The sequence below is a fragment of the Monodon monoceros genome, unplaced genomic scaffold, assembly GCF_005190385.1.
Source record: "Monodon monoceros isolate NGI ecotype Baffin Bay Population unplaced genomic scaffold, NGI_Narwhal_1 Super_Scaffold_18, whole genome shotgun sequence".
Classification (NCBI taxonomy): Eukaryota; Metazoa; Chordata; class Mammalia; order Artiodactyla; family Monodontidae; genus Monodon; species Monodon monoceros.
In genome coordinates, this window is record NW_021703774.1 from 160824756 (window position 1) to 160836332 (window position 11577).

Genomic DNA, 11577 nt, shown 5'->3' on the forward strand with positions numbered 1-11577 from the left:
ACCTGGGGGAGGGCCAGAGGAGCAGCCCAGGGGACCCGGGGAGGGGAGTTGGGGAAAGCAGGTCTGGCCCCTGCTTCTCCCCCAGGCACAGCTTGTGACCTTGGACAAGTCACATCCTTTTTTCTGGGCCTTCCATTTCTCACTCTCAGCGTAACATGGTAGCAGGACTAGGCTTTCCAGAGCAAAAAGGTCTGGAATTCTTACTCAGAAGGAATCCTGATATAGGTTGCAGGTCAATCCTTCCCTTTCCCATCCTGTCAAGACTTGACTTTGTTAAGGAAAAGTATATGAACTTGGAAGTGAGGCAATGGGGCGACTGCTTGACCTTCATCTGTCCATTGGGGTATCTTCTAGCAAGCCCCCGGGGGTCATGTGACTCCCTATGTATTAGGATCCAGGTATTTTATAAGCCTGAGAACTAAGGTGCTAACTTGTAGAAAACAGATAAGATACAAAGGATTTTTGTCCAATAGTGATACAAATGATTTCTGACCAGTAGAGATCACCCCGAAGATTATAGTCATGCACTATAGGGCATTTGCCAGTTGGGAATCTGACTAGCAATCTTATTTCAGCCTTCTCTGTGCTTTGCTGACTATTATCAATGAGTCCTCTGAACCAGCTTTATCATCCTGAGAGTTTCCTCATGAATGAATGAAATACAACTTTGACAGGTGCTCACTACGCATTTGTAGAATAATTTTTTTTTTTTTAGTATTTAGAAGACTAAGAGTTGACAGCTCACTGGGCCTCATTTTCCTCTTCTGTACAATGAGGAATTCGAGGGAGCGGCTTACAGATTTGCTGACCACGTGCCAGGCACTGTTGAGCTCTTTATTTATTTATTTTTGGCTGTGTTGGGTCTTTGTTGCTGCACGGGGGCTTTCTGTAGTTGCAGCAAACGGGGGCTACTCTTCCTTGTGGTGCGCAGGCTTCTCATTGCAGTAGCTTCTCTTGTTGCAGAGCATGGGCTCTAGGTGCGCGAGCTTCAGTAGTTGTGGCGCATGGGCTCAGTAGTTGTGGTGCACGGGTTTAGTTGCTCTGAGGCATGTGAGATCTTCCCGGACCAGGGATCGAACCCGTGTCCCCTGCGTTGGCAGGTGGATTCTTAACCACTGTGCCACCAGGGAAGTCCCTGTTGAGCTCTTTATATCCATGATTTCATTTAAGCCTCACAGCAAAACTGCCAGGGCAGCTATTCACCCCCTGTGAGGTTAATGAGGTTCAGAGAGGTGAAGTGATTGCTCCAAGCCTTCGCAGCCAGGGAGTAACAGAACCTGGATTTGAACCAACGCATCACAGGTTGGAGGGGCGCTATTTCCTGCTTCACAGGTTTATTGTGGAGCTCCTTGAATGAGACAACACGTGGGAAAGTGCTTGGCAAACTCTACAGGTATGCACACATGTGAATAATTATAGTCAGCCCTAGGCTATCTTCTAACCAGCCACACCTAGACCTGGCCCAGGGGCTGGTCTCACCTCCCCTGGGAAGCAGGCCTCTGCTTCCCGCAGGGTGGGTTTCTGTTATCTGGAGAAAGTCAGAGGAGACTGAGGTGAGCAGGCATCTCTGGTCCAGCCCCTCACAAACAGGACACCTGCCGGAAACCACAGGCTGAGCTCTGAGCTCTGGCTGTTCCTTTGGGGCCTGTATTCCTGGGCCAAGGGTCCAGGGTAGGGGCTAGGGGACAGCAGATTTGGACAGGCCAAGTAAGTCGATTTCTAACCCTAGTTCTGAAGTCATTCTGTGCCATCCTTCTGAATATTTCACCTGAATTAGACCCTCTCTGAAGGCTCCAGAAGCCATGCCCAGTCTCCCCTAGTTTCTGGAGCCTCCCAGAGCTGCCCATACCTGGACACATCCACCTCAGCCCTGGGTGCCAAGTGGTTAATCATTGGGGCCAGCTTGGCAAATGTTTACCTAGCAGGCAGGCTGCTTGGAACCCCAGGTAATTGACAGCCTGTTTTCCAAAGCCAAGGCAGGAAGATTTATTTGTCCTCTCCTTCCTCCCCAGGGATGCTGCTTGGCGGAGTAAACAGCTTTCAGCTGGCTTTTTGAGGCAATGCTCAGCAGAGGGGTGGGAGCTGGGGGCAGGGATCAGGCCCAGAGGTGGGCCCCGAGGAGGCGCTGAAGGGGCCTCAGACCCATTTTTCTAGAGTCTGGGCCCCACCTCGGGAGCCTGGCTTAGACTGGCATTCCATAGTATGTGATAATTATTGCTGTAATTGATGGAGCCCCTGACATACATCGCCTCATTTAATTCTTACAAGCACCAGAAGAGCGAGGGACTCTTATCTCTGCTTCCAGACTAGGGAAGGGGGATGCAGAGGTGAAATCACTTGTCTAGGGCCACCCAGCTAGTGAGTGATAGAGCTGGGACCAAACTGCAGTCTGTTTGACATCAGATCTGCTGGGCTTTCTACTTTCCCTCAAGGAAGAAAAGGCTATCAATTTGTTGAGGACTTACTATGTGCCAGGCACTATGTTGGACACTTTGTTTCAATCTCTAATCCAGAAGTATCTCCTGGAATCCCTTTACTGTGCCATTAACATCAAAAGAGTGAGATAGTACAGTTCATAACTGGGGAAGGAAACACAGGCGTGAACCCCAGAAATAAAATCAGGATGGGCTACGATTGCCTCTTGTAACCTAAAGGCATCCTCATTGGATGTCTATCAGATCCTGCAGCCCCGCCTCCATACAGACCCTGATGTTAGCGGGCTCCCACTCCCCTGCACCCTCCAAAGTCCAGGCCACCGTCATTTTGCACCTGGGTCATTGCATTGGCCTCTGGTCTCTGCTTTCCTCTTGTCTCACTAAAACACTGTCCCCTCACAGCAGCCAGAGGATCTGTTAAAATGTAAACCCCATCTCCCCTTGGCTGTAACTCTGTATTAGCCATGTCTTTTTAGTTTCTGTGTTTTGATATTTCGCACCAGGGCCTTGCTGACCCTGGAGGGACTGCCCCTCCCAGAGTAGCCAATTCCTATAGATGGTAAACAACTCACCCTTGAGCTTGCCTTTCAGATGCAAACTACCCAATCCAGAGCCTATACCCCATCACCTCCTCTACTGGGCTCTCACACTCAGGGCCACTACTCCCCTGACTTACGCATCATAGGGTCAGGTACCAGGCAACTGGAGACAGCCTCATGCCCAGAGCCCACTGAAATTATTCATCCAGCCAATTCTAAGACTGCTTGTGGCCTCACGCACTCCTCCCGTGGAAACCACAATCAAGACCCTTGCCTGTGTTTTCCCCTCCCTCCCTCTGCCTCCTGACCAACCCTGGTGCTTCCCCATGTGCCCCCCCCCCCACTGCCCCGCCTCAGTGGCATGGTGTGCCTCCTCCTCTTGGGTTCTGTGAGTATAATGAACTGTCTTTCCAATGGCAGTTGTCTCCTGGTCTGTTGGCCTCACTGTACCTAAATAATAATAAAACCTATATTTTGAAACAAACTCCCCCAGTGGCTTCCATCACACAAGAACAAAATCCAGGCTTTTTTCCACAGCTTAGAAGGCCCTCCAAGATCTGGGCCCTGCCTGCCTTCAAGACATTGTCTCCTGCCCCCCTCCCCAGACACTGTGCTCCAGACCCAGCAGAGCCATTTCCACCTTAGGACCTTTCACCTGGCTGTCCCCTCTGCCTGGAACGTTCTTCTCTCAGAGCTCATCATGGGTGGCTCCTTATCGACATGCAGGGCTCAGTTTCCATGCCACCTCCTCAGGGAGGCCTTCTCTGAGCACTCACCATCAGGGAATAGTGATAGCTACTTCTTGGGTGTTTCCTATGTGCCAGGCACCATTTTATGTCCTTTTCATGTATTCACTCTTTGAATCCTCACAACAACCCTATACGGTAGGTATTATTATTATTTCCATTTTGCAAGTGAGGAAACTGAAGCTCAGAGAGTTCAGGGACATGACCAAAGTCTCACAGCTAACAGGCAGGAGAGCTGGGATTCAGATCCAGCAGCCCATTTCCAGAGCCTATACTCTGAACCACTGCACCTTATCTCCTGCTGCAGAGTAAGTTTACAATAACTATTATTATTTCTGTTTTTTTGAATAGAGGCCAGGTTTTACCCACCTGTGTTCTTTAATGAAATTTGAATTCCTTTGGGCGAGCCAATCACTGTCCAGTTTGCCACAGTCCCTCCTGCTCCCTACTGTCTTACACCAATTTACCTGACTTGCTTGGACCCTGAAGGCATTCATGTTTGCAGCCTCCGCTCTGGGTGCCTCTTATTTGCTCATTCTTTTAACCAACACCCACTGTGGCAGATGCTGTGCTAGGCCCACAGTGATGAATAAGATGGCATCCATGCCCTCAAGGAGCCATGGTCCTGTTCAGAGGAGACGGGCACACAGGTCACTTCGCTGCATTGTTATGTGTGCTGTTACGGGGACGCCAGTGAGTGTTAGGGAAGCACAGGGGGATTCAGCCAGGAAGGATTTCCCACAGAAAGTGACATCTCTGCTGGGTTTGAAAGATTAGACAGAGAGCAGACCAGGAAGACGCAGCACAAGCAAAATGGAAAAAGCACAAACAAATGCATGGAGGTGGCTGAGTGCATGGCTGTCTAGGGACGAGCTTGTCACTTTGGATGAGAAGGAGGAGTGAATCTGACAGGCTGAAGGAAGTTGGTCCAGACCTTGAAGGTCTTCTGCACTTCTGGAAGGACTGCAGCTTTTGTTGTGGAGCCTGACAGCAGTCCGAGGAGGATTTTAAGCAGGGAATGACATGGCATTGTTGATAAGGGTTCCACCCCAACACACCCCCATTTTCCCCAACCTCCCTTGAGAACTTGGTACCCACCTAGCCAGCTTGTGTTCTGCAGGCTGGTGGGCCTTTACCAGGCATTTGATGGGCTTGTTGATAACAAGACTGAGGGCCTGGAAAAGAAGATTAAGAGTGGGAATTCAGGCCTCCCTTGGCTTCTTGGTGTCCCAGAACTGGCCTAGCCTCCGAGAATCATTTTTGATGAGAGATTCTGAGAAGCAGGCCATTGCCAAGGCCAAGTAAACTCCCAAAGCCATGGAAGGAGACAGAAAATAGAAAGCGTAATGCCTTCACCAGTTTTCCCCTCCCAGGGGCGGGTGGGCAGAATGTCCAGGCTCTTTGTTTGTAGGAAGCCCCCTCAACCTGGCCTCCTTCCTCTGTGTTCCATAGTCTCTGCTCCTCCCAGCTGAGGCTCTGGTGACTACCTCGGGGTTGGGGTTGGGGGGCATCCCTCAGCTGTTTATTTAGGCCCCTCTCTGAGAGGGGAAATGCTGGAACAACTCTAGAGACCCCGATTCCTATCTTTTCTCTCCAGCCAAGGGTTAAGGCAGTAGAATAGGTAGATCTGCATTTTGGTCCTGGATTTTAAATTTTTGTTTGTTAATTTTTCGGCCATGCTGCGTGGCTTGTGGGATCCTAGCTCCCCAGCCAGGGATCGAACCTGTGCCCCCTGCAGTGGAAGCACGGGGTCCTAACCACTTGACTTCCATGGAATTCCCTTTGTCCTGGCTTTGCCAGTTTTTAACTATAAAACTTGGGTAGGTCTCCTGGTCTCTGTGAATCTGTTTCCTGACCTGCAAATCAGGAATGGTACTACCGATGTCTCAGAATCTCTGTGTCAACTGAACGAGATAGGGTTTGCCAAGCACTTGGCACAAACATGATTCTTACCAGTGCTGGACACTAGCAGCTGGAGTTCATCAGGTGGAGGGTGGCAGGGATGGAGTGTCATGGACATTGGATGGACCACAACGGATTCAACACATGTTTCGGCAGAGGAGACAGCACTTGCAAAGGCATAGAGGGTGACAGGGCGTGGCACAGTTCAAGAATGTTATGTCCCCAAGCACTTTTCTGTGCTTGGAGCAAGGGGGTGGCTTGAGTTCCCCCAAAAGCAGACCCTGAGACTTGGGTGCTCGTAGTCTATTTGGGAGGTGATTTCAAGAAGCAGAAGTTAGAGCATGGAGAAGACACAGGGAGGGGAGCATTAATGTGCATCTTGCTGCTGTGAGCAGCTGGGTTCAGCTCCCCATGGAAACTCAAGAGACAGTGTGAAATGCACCTCAGAATCATCCTATCTAAGGATGGGGAGTCATCAACTTCCATCATGGCTGAAGGTTGCCCTTGGGGTGGGTAGCACATGCCTCTCCCTTCCTGGTTCATAGATGCCTAAGACAGCCCTCGGGCGAGGAAGCAGACACAAGTGAGACTTTGAGTGCAGAGGCTCTCAGCTGCTGGAAACCACCACACCGGGGGCTCAGAGAAGGGATGAGGGGCTATGAGGCTGGTATCCACATTGTCTGCTACTACCTCTTTGAGCCTCTGTTTTCTTGTCTGAAAAATAGAAAGAATATGACATACTTCCCAGGAGGACTAAATGAGGTAAAGGATTTGGAAGTTCCTAATGACATGTCTGACACATAGCAGATAATCAAGAAATGGGAGGTATTAGGGCAGCTGAGCCCAGTGGTAGGTTGGGCTCAGCTCAGATGCCAGCTCCTCAGAGAATCCTTCCCTGGCCATCCTACTGAGAGTAGCTCACTCCTTTTATTCTCCATCAAAGCATCTTATTTCCTTTAGAGCACTTAATGGTATGCAATTATCTTGGTTATATGCTCGCTTATTATCTGTCTCCCCTCAATAGAATGAAAGCACCATGTGGGTAGGGAATTAATCTCTCTATTCACTGCTTGATTTCTAGTGCTTATTACTGTTATTATAGTAACAATAATAGAGTAGGACAGTTATTGTTCTTGATCTTTATCAAGCATATACACTCTACCTGCTAGCAGGATGTTAAAAGAGGATTCACCCAGACTCCAACTGGGTCCCAATGAGATGATAGGAAACAAAAAACAGTGGCTCCCTCTGGGGGGGTGAGTGATTGAAAACAGAGAAGAGGCATGAGACAAACTTTTGGGAGCATTGGAAATGTTCTACATTTCAAACTAGGTGATGGCTATATCAAATGTTTTTTTTTTTTTTTTAAAGGTTGAGCTGGACAGTTAGTATTAGTGCACTTCACACACTTTGTTGTATGCATATTATAGTTTGATTTTAAAAAGTGTCGTCCACCAACTTCAGCATGTAGTGGGGAGAAAAGGAAATCCAAAGCTGGTCACTCATATGCCAACTTAAAGTAACTTAGCAACAAGGTAAAGGCTGGAGTGGGATGGTAGCCAACCAGAAGAGATCCTTGAACTGTTGGAGGATGGGATCTATAATGAAAGCCTGGAAAATCAACCACTTGCTCAAAACTTAAAGCGTTTGGGTTGTTTATCCCCCAAAAGACTAGATTGGAATGGAATGCAATTGAACTCAAGTATTTTATTTTGCAACAGGAGTCTGGGCCCAAGGTAGATCTTCCTAACAGTGACAAAGGAGGTAAAGGAGGCTGTGACATCCCTGTCCCTGGGAAGTTTAAAACTTAGCTGGCCAGCAAACGTCCCCAGTATGGCCTAGTCTGGGAGTCGGAGACAGAGAAACAAACTGCAGCTGTCCCTCTCAGGACCAGGGACTCTAGTTAGTCCTGGGTAATCTGGGCCAGCTGCAGAGCACTGATTAATTAGCCAGAGAACCATCTCTGATCTGCACTAAGCTTTTTATGTTCTGCCGTCACCACCACCAACCACAGCTTTAATTAAATCTGGGGCTTGATTACCACACGCGGTGCTGCCATCACTCTCTCCTGATGACTTTATCTTGGTTCCTGGAAGGATGGTGGTGGTGACAGTGTCAGGAGGAGAGGAGAGTCTAAAGAAGCCTGAAGCATGGGCTTCCCTGGTGGCGCAGTGGTTGAGGTCCGTCTGCTGATGCAGGGGATACGGGTTCGTGCCCCGGTCCGGGAGGATCCCACATGCCGCGGAGCGGCTGGGCCCGTGAGCCATGGCCGCTGAGCCTGCGTGTCTGGAGCCTCTGCTCCGCAACGGGAGAGGCCACGGCAGTGAGAAGCCCCCGTACCGCAAAAAAAAAAAAAAAAGTGTGGAGGTAACGATGAGAACCTGCTACATCTTGAGACTGGTGAGGAGGTGACCGTAGCTGGGGGCGGGGCAGGGCCGAAGAAAGGCGATTCCTGTCAGAGGACGCCAGGAGCAACACTTCAGAGCACGTCGTGGTGATGGGTGGGGGGGTGCAGTTTGGGGAGGACCTTGAATGCCAAGCTGAGAAGTTGGGACCTTATTCAGCAGGTAGTAGGAAGCCTTTGAAAGTTTTTTTTTTTTTTTGTGGTACGCGGGCCTCTCACTGTTGTGGCCTCTCCCGTTGCGGAGCACAGGCTCCGTACGCGCAGGCTCAGCGGCTATGGCTCACGGGCCCAGCCGCTCCGCGGCATGTGGGATCTTCCCAGACAGGGGCACGAACCCGTGTCCCCTGCATCGGCAGGTGGACTCTCAACCACTGTGCCACCCGGGAAGCCCTTTTGAAAGTTTTTGAGCTGCCAGGATGATCCAGTTTTCTTATGGAAGTTTACAAGACTCCTGAGGATGTGGTCCTGCCTCCCTCCTCAGGTGTGCCTCTCTATCCCATCCCTCACACTCTGTGCTCCAGCCAGAGTGTAAAACATTCTTCATACTCCCCGTACTCCTGGCTAAGTCCTATTCCTTCAGTTCTCAATTTTAACATTTCTCTAAGATCTCCAAGAAACTTTGAAGACACCATCCCATTTCTCCCAAGCCTGGGCAGGTGCTGCCTTTCAAGAAGGCTCCTATAACCCCTCGCGTCTTCCCCATTAGAGCTCGTATCACCGTGTAATTCTTCATTTCTCGGAATCCTCTGCTGGATTGTGAATTCTTTCAAGGTTAGCGACAGTAACTTGTTCACCAGTGTGTCCCTAAGAATCAGCATAGTGTCAGCAAAGTGAGGATGGATGGAGCGGCTGGGGCCGGAGGGGCGGGGAGGAATCTCTCAGGTTCCTCTCAGTTCTTGGCCATGAGTTTCTGAAGAAGGACAATGGAATAAAACAAGTGTGAACAGGTAAGGTTGGTGGGAAATGCGCCCTTAATTTGAATGATCAGTCTTATACTCTCACTGGAAGCACAATGTGGAGAACACAAAACAAGCTCACGGGCTTCCCTGGTGGCGCAGTGGTTGAGAGTCCGCCTGCCGATGCAGGGAACACGGGTTCGTGCCCTGGTCCGGGAAGATCCCACATGCTGCGGAACGGCTGGGCCCGTGAGCCATGGCCGCTGAGCCTGCGCGGCCGAAGCCTCTGCTCCGCAACGGGAGAGACCACAACAGTGAGAGGCCCGCGTACCGCAAAAAAAAAAACACCCCCAAAACAAACAAAAAAAAACCCCAAACAAGCTCAGACCTCCTCCTCACGGGCCTGAGAATAAAGCAAAGCCCAGGTTATCTCCAGGCACGCCCAGGAATTATTTGAGGAACGGTGAGGCGGAGGGTTACTAACCGGGACTATAAGCAGTAACCCTCCGCTCGGGCTTTGTAATCGTGGTGGCGGCTCCTCGACCACCAGGGGGAGGAATCACACCGCATTCCGGGACTTGGGCGGTTTCACACCAAGACGAGGGGCCGTGTAGACCTCTGGGAATCGTAGTCCTGGGGGGCGGGTCGTAATGTGCAATCTTGCGCGGTGCACCTCGGAAGTTATAGTTCCGGACAGAGAGGTGGGAAATGGTTTTAAGCGCTAATTTCGAGTTCTGGAAACTACAACTACCAAAGGGCCACTGGCTCCTGGGCAGTTTCTCGTTTCCGTCGAGTTGACCATTTGGGTTGCTTCTGAGAGGTCTATTTGACTGGGTAAGTTTGATTGGAGAAAGCTTCTATTCTGGAGTGAGGGGCCTAAAGACTTGCTCACCTTCCAGGTCGGTTTGGGGGGCTTTCTCGTCTTAATCCCAGACTAATCCACATTAGTCCTTTATCTTTTCTGTTTCCTACTGAAACACCTCCAATATCCGCCCTCACCCTTTATTCTCCCACCATCATCTTGCTCTTTCACTCCCGGCGCCCCTGGAATCCCACGGTGAGCTCTCTCGTTCGGAGCCCACAGCCCCACCCCGAGCCCACGGCATCACCTCTCTGAAACGTGGCCTTCTTTGTGCTCCACACTTTTTATGTGCTTCACTCTTACCCTCAGTTTCCTGGTTTTCATACTAGTGAAAGAAGGGTCACCATTCCTTCTTTCACAATCCACGGAAGTGCCCAGGACTGGAAGTCAACCCATAATACGAAATGGAGATGACAGTTGCTCTCTCCGTCTTAGCTTGAGGCAGTGTTGTGGAGCCAATAAGTTAATACGTGTGAAAGTGTTTTATAAACTGTAAAGCCTCCACAAGCGAGAGATTATTTTTATTATAATTATTAATGCTCTGAAAAACTCTTATCTTGGCTCCTTTTATAGCTCTGTCCCCTTGTTGCTCAAACCTGCCCCTTGAGCACTTGGTGTCTCCATTCTCTGAGAGCAGGATGTTAGTTCCTCACTTCCCCAGAGACCACAGACTAATGAGCTCTGAGACTCCAGAGAGCTTTGTCTGGAAGGAAGCCCCAGAGAAGTGCTTGTCTTGGACTCTGTCCTGAAATAGCCAGTGATGAAAAGTCCACACAGCTGGCAGAAGGGTGGTCCCTGAACACTGGAAACGGGGCCCCAGCGGGAGATGGACAGCTGCAGTGTAAGCCCTATCCGTTCCCTCTGGGCTCTTCTGGGCCTGTTTAGTAGACGCTGGTTTGGGGAGGGGTGTCTCAGACTCGAAAAGGCCAGGAGGAAAGAAACCATTTTGTCAAAGGGTTTAATCCAGAAAACCACAAAAATCCCGGAAAAAAAAAAAGCTTACCTGGGTATGAGGAAAGAGAGACATAACATTGTTAATTAATTCCTAGCATTTTATGAGCACTTAAAATGTACCAGGCCCTAGGCAATATCACTTTTCTTATTAATTTTCACTTATGAAGTGTCCTCATTTTACTTATAGGGAGCTTAGGCTGAGAGAGGTCATGTAGTTTGTTATGGTTATAGTACCTTCTATATGTCAGGTGCTTTACATACATTCATTTAATCCTCGTCAGCAGCTTCATGAGTGATTTATTATTTCTACCATGTGGAGAAGTTATCAGAGGCTTAGAATTGAAGGACCTTGCTCAAGGTCACACAGCCAGTTAAGTGATGGAGGTGGAGTTCAGACTGTCACCAAAGCCTTTTTTTCCCCCACTGTACCATATAGCCTAATTTTTAGATCAAAAAGACAGAGATTAAAGATTTGAGAGGGTTTAAATCAAAGCCAAATGAAGGAAGCATTTTTGGGGTCCCTACTATGTGGAGAAAGCATGAAGATAGATGGTTTGGACTCTAAAGAAATGTAAAACACAGTCTACCTCTGTAGGATATCTGAAGAGGTAAGGCATACATGTGTAAAAAATTAAGTAGCATTCATTGGATAAACTGACTGTTGAGACCGGTTATATGCAGGGCACTGCATTAAGCCTAGTAACTGGCAGGAACATGCTTCTAGGCGGCCATGGGGATTAAACCAAGTGGTATCACAGTCATTATCATTTCATTAATATGAAAATGGCGGACTGGAATACCATATACACTCAGTAAATATTTGCTGCATGCACACGTCT